Source organism: Chrysochloris asiatica, unplaced genomic scaffold (assembly GCF_000296735.1).
Source record: "Chrysochloris asiatica unplaced genomic scaffold, ChrAsi1.0 scaffold00065, whole genome shotgun sequence".
NCBI lineage: Eukaryota > Metazoa > Chordata > Mammalia > Afrosoricida > Chrysochloridae > Chrysochloris > Chrysochloris asiatica.
The window spans coordinates 2,675,147-2,685,170 of NW_006408583.1; positions in this window are offsets into that span (position 1 = coordinate 2,675,147).

Below are 10,024 nucleotides of genomic sequence, written 5' to 3' on the forward strand. Positions count from 1 at the left end.
ATACAGAGATTGAGACATGGTTGGAATGGGGAAAAGGGGGGAAATAATGTTAAGACGCTTGACTGTCTTTTGAATCTTGGTTTCCCTGGCATACCACTATAAATTAGACACTAGAGGAGGAGAGAAAGGAACAGGCAGAACTATCACCATAGAAAGCTTGTAAGTCCGTCTTCTGCCTATAACTGTTGTTGTTGTTGTTATGTGCCGTCAGTTCCCACTCATAGTGACCCTGTACAGGGTTTCCGAGGCTCTAAATCTACGGGAGCAGAAAGCCTCATCTTTTTCCCGTGGAACAGCTGGTAGTTTTGAACTTCTGACCTTGAGGTTTGCAGCCCAATTCGTAACTACTACGCTACCAGAGCTCTACAACCTGACCAGTGAAGGAGGCTTCCTGTGGAGCCTCTGCATTACATAAGACCAAAGGTGGAATCCTGAACAGCATCCAGAATGTTCTGAGGTGGGAAATTTCCACTTGAAAGAACAAGCAGACTAGCCTGGAGTGGCCAGAAGAACAGAAGATACTTCTTGAAAGAAAGACTGACAGGAAAAAGACAAAACAATATTGGCAGACAGACTGATTACTACAGGAACAAACAAGTGGCTCTCCTAGGAGACATCAAGACAAGTGGTTGGGTCCCCTCAGGTCAAATCTCCTTCTAAGACTAAGAATATGTGGTAATACACGCTCTGAATGGTGACCATGTTCACCATCGATAAGGGGAAGTGAGGGCAAAGCAGCAATGAAGCTGCGAGCTAAGCCCTACAACATTCAATAGACTGCTGTGAACCCGGGTGGAGACCTGGTTGACCAGCAGTGTGGCAAGTCCAGGGGACTCTTTGACCCAGAGTCAGTGACATAGCCACAGAGGACTAGAGTGAAGAGTGAAGCATCAAGCTGATAAGAAGAGAGGGCACATGCATAAGTACACCCACACTTGTAGATAATACTCACTTGACCTGGCTTCAATTCAACTAGAATAAGAAAGAAGAGGAAAAAAAAGATACAATCTGATGAACTTGACCTACACCTATGGATGCAGTAGCTCAAAACAGGGAACATATCTTTACAGCAAGGATCATTCCTACCCCCTCCATACACAGAGTAGACAGGGGTAGGCAACTTGGACATTGGCTACCCAAAATGGGGGGGCTACAAAGGCAAGAAGTAACTGGCTTACAAGCTTTCAAGAGGGAACCTAGATCCAGAGGGCATGGAGAAAGTAGAATCTCCACTGAGTAATATCCAATCTGTCCGAGCAGGTCTGATGAAAGGAGATGGGGATAGGTCTCTTGTGATACAATAGTGAATAATTGGTATCAGGACTGATTGTAAAGGTTGGAAATGTCAAGGTAGACATTTTGTGGCAAAAGGAGGGGAAGGATTAACTTTGCACTCTAAGAGGGAATGTCCCTGGGACCACCAAGGGAGAACAGAGAGCGGGACCCTACCCAGAGAAGCAGTGATGTCAAATATGGAGGCAGAGACAATGATGTGAAGAGATGGAGTGTCTGAGGACTTTGGACCCAGAGAGGGAGAGGGGCTGTGTGCTGACGACCAGGGTGCAGGCTTGCGAGGTATACCCTTTGGTTGGTGGATGATGAATGGAGGGGATTATAACCATGGCAAGGAATGATATACGATGGGATCAATGTGAAGCTAATGTTCTCCCATGTAAACCATGTAAACTATCACATAATTCACAATAAAGCATTAAAAAAATAAAAAATAAAAAACCCAATAACGAAGAAATTGAGGGATTCTATGAGTCCAGGTGTGGCGCTGTTGCTGCAGTCTGTAGTCTGCGCCATACTGCAGAGCCGTTTGAACTGCAAGGTCGGTGGTTCAAGCTCACCAGCTCCTCCTTGGAAACCCTACACAGGGTTGCTATGGGTCAAAAACGACTCAATGACACTCAACAACAACAACAATGAGTTCTTCAGTGTGAAATAGATCAAACATAGAACCAAATGCTTTGAAAATTACTGGTGATTGGAATGCAAAAGTTGAAAACATATAGGAGGGTTCAGTAGTTTGAAAATATTGGCTTGGTGATAGAAATGATGGATATCACATGGTATAATTTTATAAGATTAATGATATAAATAATGACATTGCAAATACTTTTTAGCAACAACATAAGTGACAACTATACATATGGACCTCACCAGATGACATACACAGGAATCATATTGACTATATCTGTGGGAAGAGACTATGGAAAAGCTCAAAATAATCAGTCAAAACAAAACCAGGTGTCAACCATGAAAAAGACCATCAACTGCTCATATGTAAGTTCACATTGTAACTAAATAAATTAAAGCAAGTCTATGAGAGCGAGTATATGAGTATGTTCCACTTGAATTTACAGACACATTGAGCAATGACAGAAAAATAGAGGAGTTGTGGGATAAAATCAAGAACATCATACATGAAGAAAAAGAAAGATCATTAAAATATAGGAAAGAAAAAAAAAAGTAGATGTCAGAAGAGACTCTGAAATTTTCTCTTGAAAATGGAGTAACTAGAGCAAAGATGGAAAAGATGGTGAAATAAAAGAGCTGAACTGAAATTTTCAAAGGATAGCTTCAGAAGACAACATATTGTGATGAAATGGACAAAGAACTGGAGTTAAAACAATAAAAGGGGAGAAAATGCTTAGCATTTCTCAGGGGGAAAGAATTGAATAAAAAATTCAAGCCTCAGGTTGCTATATTGAGGGATTCTATGAGCAAAACACTGAATGACTCAGAAAAGCTCAAAAGAAGGTGGAAGGAATACAGAGTCACTTTACCAAAAGTAATTGTTGATGTTCAACCATTTCAGTACGTTGCATATAATCCATAACCAATAGTACTGAAGGAATAAATCCAAGCTGCACTGAATGCAATAATGAAAAACAAGGCTCCAGGAGTTTGAATAATACAAATTGAAATGTTTTAAAAAGCAAATGCATTGCTGGAGGTGCTCACTCATCTATGCCAAGAAATTTGGAAGATAGGTACCTGGACAACCATTTGGAAGAGATCTATATTTGTGCCTATTCCAAAGAAGTGTGACCCAGTAAAATGCAGACATGATTAAAAAATATGATTACTGTCACCTGAAAATAAAATTTTGCTGACAGTAATTCAAGAATTATTGCAAAAGCACATTGACAGGGAGCTGCCAGAAATTCAAGTTGGTTCAGAAAAGGACATGGGATGAGAGGTATCACTGGTGATGTCTGATGGATCTTGGCTGGAATCAGAGATTACCAGGAATGTTTACTTGTGTTTTATTGACTATGCAAAGACATTTACCTGTGTGTATCATAACAAATTATGTAGTTTAGTTGTGATTTGGCTATTAACAAAGTAAGTTTCTATTTATGCTACAAATTTTAAAATGAATTTGCCTTTCTCAGTTTACACAAAGGGTGTTGAATGAGGAGCATTTCCCAAAGTGCAAAGAATGGGAACACCAGAACACTTAATTGTGCTCATGAAGAGTCTACCCATAGACCAAGAGACAATACTTAGAACAGAACAAGAGGATAGTGAATGGTTTCAAATCAGAAATATATCTCCAGGATTGTATCCTTTCACCATATTTATTCAATCTGTATACTGAGCAAATTATCTGAGAAAATGGCACTAAGTAGGATGGGGCGTCAGGATTGAAGGAAGGTTTATTTACAACCTGTGACATACACATGACACAACTTTGCTTTCTAAAAGCAAAGAGGACTTGAAGCACTTCTTGATGAAGATCAAAGAATGCAGCCTTCAGTATGGATTGCAACACAATGCAAAGATAGTAAAATTCCTCACAACTGGTCCAATAAATGGAGAAAGATAAAAGTTCCCAAGTATTTCATTTTACTTGGCTCTAAAATCAATGCTCATGGAAGCACAGTCTAGAAATTCAATGACATACTGTATTAGCAAATCTGGTTCCAAACACCTCTTTAAAGTGTTAAAGTGTGCCTGACTCAAGCCATGGTATTTTCAGTACTTTATATGCATGCTAGAGCTGGACAATGAATAAGAAAGACTAGAGAAGAAAAGATGCCTTTGAATAATGGTGTTGGTGAAGAATACAGGAAATGCCATGTAGTGCCAGAAGAGCAAACAAATCTGTCTTAGAAGAAGCTCGCCAGAAATTCTTTTAAAGTCAAGGATGGTGATACATTGCATCATGTACTTTGGACATGTTATAAGGAGAGACCAGTCCTTGGAAAAGGATATCATACCAAATGTTAAAGGATAACATATGGTAAAGCAAAGAGTCAGTGAAAAAGAGGAAGACTCTTAAAGAGATGGATTTGCACAGTGCCAGCAAAAATTGCCTATTCCAAAGAAGTGTGTAGTAACAATTGTGGTAACATAGTAACAATTGTGAGGATGGTTCAGGACTTCATAGTTTTTTGTTCTGTTGTTCAAAGGGCTAGTACATGTTGGAGCTGACTTAAGGGCACCCAAAATCAATAGTTATTTTCAGTTATCCCTCTCTTTCTTTTAACCTTTCTACTTTTCATACTTGTCTGCATACTCCCTCTATATACTCAGGTATTGTATGCATTTTCTTTCTCAAAAAGAGAACTTGCCCAAACCGTCTGTGTTGAAGGTCCACCCTCAGAACAGTTGTGAAATTGACTTGTGTTTCTGAATCTTCTAGATGAGATACGGGTATTTGATTTGTCATGGTGACCTACATTGTTGTTGTTGTTAGGTCCCATAAAGTCAGTTCTGCTTCAGCATATCCGTTTCACAGAGCAGAACTCCCCCATAAGATGTCCTAGAGGAGCAGATCACCAGGTCTTTCTCTGGCTGAACTACTGTTTGGATTCTAACAACAAACCTTTTGGTTAGAAGCTGAGGTCTTAACCATTATACCAGTAGGGCTCCTACACTACTCCATTGCTTTAGGTCCCTTCAAGCGGAGTTACATGTCAGAAACCCAAAGTGTCCCAATGTGACAGAATAAAACTGCACCAAATGGCTGTCTAGGTTGCAATTTTTATGGGAACAGGTAATCAACTATTTCCCACATGGAGTTGCTGAGTGGGTTCAAACTGCCAACCTTTTAGTGAACAGCTAAGTGCTTAACCCATGTACCACTGGGATTCTTCACAGTATTCTTACCACCTAAAACCATGAAAGAGTGCTGGTGCTGTAGCATAAGCACTGAACCGCAAAGTCGATATGAACTGCAAGGTTAGTGGTTCAAACTCACCAATTGCTCCATAGAAACCCTATAAAGGGTCTCTATGAGTCAGAACCAACTCAACAGCACTTAACAACAACAAAAATTATGAAAATGAGAGCCCTTGATCAGATACAATGAATGTTCTTTGATTTTAGCAGCATGCTGGGAAAACAAAAGTATAATTTGTGGGAGGTATCTTATGCTAATTTTAAGCATATTTGTTCCTTAGTTGAAGAATAATATGAATGACAAAAACATTGTGGAAATTGTGGAGAAAGGAAATGAGACTGATATCACACATTCATAGGAAACAAATGGTAGGTTTGCAAAACTTTCACTTATCATTGGAAATGGTGGGCGATGGAGCAAACAGTAACTGTAATAGTTTAGTTGTGATTTGGCTATTAACAAAGTAAGTTTCTATTTATGCTACAAATGTTAAAATGAATTCGCCTTTCTCAGTTTACATCAAAAGGTGTTGAATGAGGAGCATTTTCCAAAGTGTGCAGAAAGAGCGAAAGAAAACCCCAGAAGAAGACAGAAAATGGGGTTTCTGTACAGAACAGTAGCACTTTAGTAGTAAGCGCATTAAAGGGCTGGTTCCTAATGAAGGGTCTGTGCCTCTGGTAGGTAGGTACTATGAAAAGTACACAAGAGAATGAGTCTTAAAGGGGATGTAGAGAGAAACCTTCCTGTCTACAGGCTGTAGTGTACAGGGACTTTTCATACAGTAGCTGCGGTTTTTGAGTAGAATAAAAAGCTAGAGTCTGAAATCCTTAAAAGTTTAAATGCAGGAAACAGAATCCCAGGAAATTAAACAAGTTTTCCAAGGTCACTCAGTTAGTGACAAATCCAGAACAAGAATTCATGTCTCTAGATAACTGAGCTCAGTGTTCTTTGCATTCTGCACAATGACAGCCATAAAGATCCATATTTGCAAATGTTACACGTTTTCTTTGTCAGGTTTCAAGACTACATTTATGGTCGACAACTAACCCTTAAATCAAAATAGAAGGAACATCTAAAAATAAAACTATTTTTATAAAGTCATTAAAAAAACATTCTCCCTCCCTCCCTTTCCTTCTTTCGCTCTGCCCCCCTCCCCCCTATTTTTGACTCTAAAGACACTTACAGAGAGTGTTACTTTCTGGGGGAAAACACAATACCTCTAATTCCCTTAGTGAATATTGATTTAAATTCTTCATCAATTAATTTCATTTTGCAAGCACTCCAGAAGGAATACAAAATAGCACCTGTATTTAGAATTGATTTTGGTGTTTTTTTCCTGCAGTGCGTTGGCAGGGAGGGGGATAGTTGAAAGAGTGGGACTATTTGGTAAAACTCTTTGCCCTTTTCTTTTTGTAAATGTTGTCTTTTTTGTAAATGTCAAGTCCAAATTATAGGTGCATATTGGCAGAGTTGCACAGACTATCTGAGACCCATTACAGCCTCTGGCATTTGTGCTGCTAAATTTGTAATGAGTTGCAGGTGTTTATGATTGAAATTTGCTTTGCCTTTGTGATTGGCTCATGGCTTCACAGTCCATTAAAGATTTGCTTTTTGTATGTGGATGTTAAAAATGTGATGATGCAAAAATCCCAGTTAGAAGTTAAGGTAGATATCGAGAGTTTTTATCATAAAGGAAAGGTCTGTGTATTTTAGATCAATGTCAATTTTAGCATTGATCCATGCCACCAGTTTAGGACCATATCTCAAACATAATGAAAATTGTTTGTCTTGCTGTATTAAAGATTAAAATTGGAAGTAGCCATCCATGGGTGGTGTGAATAGTTAAGGCTCTTCTGCTGGAGGAAAGAAAACCACCCAGAGGTTTCTTGGAAGACAGGTGTGATGATCTGCTTCAGAAAGGTCATAGGCTTGAAACCCCTATTGAGTAGTTCTGTACAAAACCACTAAGAAATCTATCCAAGAAAGTCTCAGCCATTAGCATGGCTAGGAATAAGCTGAGATCCTTGCTTAAAGAGGCAGTTCCTGCTTCTTCCTCATCTGTTCTCCAAGATTCAGGCAAAGTAGGGATGAAGTAGATGCTGAAAATCTGTATTATATAAAGCAAACTCCTAGTTAATTTCTAAAATAATATTTTATGGACAAGTCTTTGAAAAGCACCAAATCTGTTACACTTCACATTAAAGATAAGGGATGAGGACTAGAAATCACAGAAAAGAGATGTACCCATGTTTCCTGTTGATTGTTTAGATAGCCGATAGCCAGCCTACAACTTGGCTAGCCTCATTACTACATCAGTGTTGCTGTTTTTTTTTTTTTTCTACTGCTTTAGATTATCTATGGACTTCTGGTGTGGCACTGGAAGATCATCACTGGACTTTGAACAGCAAGATCAGCATTTCAAACCCACCATCTACTCCTCAGAAACCTATACAGGGTCGCTAAGAGTCAGAACTGACTCAATGGAATTTAGCAACAAACAACATATTTCTGCAGGCTTGATTGTGAATGATGAAATTAATCAGTGATTTTGGCTAGTACTGAGGTTTATTGTTGTTGTTATTGTTATGTGCCATCGAGTCAGTTCCGACCCATAGCAACCCTGAATAGAGTTTCCAAGGAGTGGCTGGTGAGCTTGAACTGCCAACCTTGCAGTTCCTACCAACTTTGCAGTCAAGCGTATTAAGCCACAGCGCCACATCAGGACTCCAGTACTGAGGTAGGATATACTATATATGGTGAATCAAGATTTTATATATAACCTAAAACATACAATTATATGGTTTTGTTGATATGTGTGTGTACTCTTGTTAGTTGACATCAGTTCTGACTCAGATGAATGAATGGCAACTACTTATAAAAAAAACAAAATGGTAATGTACAACAATTCATAGAACTTTTGGTGTGTAAGATATAAGTATCATGTTGTTATTACTGTTATTAAGTGCTGTTGAGTCTGTTCCAACTCATAGAGACCCTGCCTTGGGATTCAGACAAGCAATTGGTGGGTTTGAATTACCAACCTTGTAGTGAGAAGTCCAGTGCCTATCTTACAGCACCATTCTAAGACTCCAATAAGTGACATGTTGTTGTTGTTGTTGTTGTCAGGTGCTATCGAGTAGGAACCGACTCATAGTGACCCCATGCACAACAGAATGAAACAATGTCCGATCCTGGGCCAACCTCACTACCACTGCCACACTTGAGTCCATCAATGATGCCACCTGGCCAATCCATCTCGTTAGGGGTCTTCCTGTTTTTCTCTGACCCTCCGTCTTACCCAGCATGACATCGTTCTTCAGCAACTGTTCCCTCCGGACAATATGTTCAAAGTACGAGAGACGAAAGTTAGCCATCTTAGCCTACAAGGAGCATTCTGGCTGCACTTCTTCCAAAACAGATCTATTGGTTCTTTTGGCAGTCTATGGCACTTTCAGTATTCTCCTCCAACACTACAACTCACAAGTGCCATATACTACTGTAAATACATATCTCATCTCTTCTTTATGTATGTGATAAATTTTGGAATCTTATAGTATCTGGGAATTATCACTAATAAGAATCATAATGTTGGTGTTGCTGTTGTTAAGGGTCTTTGAGTTGGTTCCGACACATAGTGACCCTGGGATTTCCGAGGAGCAGCTGGTGAGTTAGAACCACTGACCTTACAGTTCAAACTGACTTTGGTTTGATTAGCTGGTTCAGTGCTTATCCTACAGCACCACAATAGGACTCCAGGAATCACACTAGCAGCAACTATTTTTTGAACAGTCACCATGCTGTTGTGATGAGTATTTTACATGCTTTATTTCACTTTATTCCAACAATAGTCTCAAAATAGTAGTTTGGCACTACTATTTATCTGTATATTCTCTTAATAAATGAAAAATGGAGACTTGGAAAATTTGTGTCACTTGTCCAAGATCAAAATGCTAGTAAGATGTGGAACTGGGACTCCAACCCAAGAACTCTCATTGTGTAATCATCAGCCTTGAGAATCAGTGTCAAATGCCTGTCTATTATGACTATGTAGAAACAGCTCTACAGCATGAACTTAAGGAAAACTGGTTACCTAAGAGTTCTGATTGATAAAGTTCGGATTGATAAAGAGGAAAAGAAATGGACATTTACTGTGTTTGCCTCATCTGACTCAATGCTGCATTTGTAGATCATGTTGGTGTATAGACAACTGTCTGTAAACTCATAGTTTGGCTTGATAGGCTACAGCCATGAGTAAGGATAAAACGCAAATAAACCAATGCATATTTGTATATTATTTATATGCATTTTCTATTTGCAAGATATGTACATAAAATCAAGAGAAACAGTAACAACAAGAGCAATAGCAACACAGCAGAATACAAATCTTTTGCTGATTGTTTTGTCCATATTTTAATTTGGTTGTTGTTGTTGTTATTGTTGTTGTTGTCAGGAGCCGTAGAGTCAGAACTGACTCATAGTGACCCCATGCACAACAGAACGAAACAATGTCCGATCCTGGGCCAACCTCACTACCATCGCCACACTTGACGCCATCAATGATGCCACCTGGCCAATCCATCTCGTTGGGGGTCTTCCTCTTTTTCTCTGACCCTTCATCTTACCCAGCATGACATCCTTCTCCAGTGACTGTTCCCTCCTGACAATATGTCCAAAGTATGAGAGACAAGTTTAGCTATCTTGGCCTTCAAGGAGCACTCTGGTGCACTTCTTCCAAAACAGATCTGTTGGTTCTTTTGGCAGCCCAAGGTACTTTCAATATTCTCCTTTAACACCATAACTCAAAGGCATCAATTCTTCTATGATCTTCCTTATTCACTGTCCAGCTTTCGCATCCATATGAGGCTATTGAAAATACCATGGCTTGGG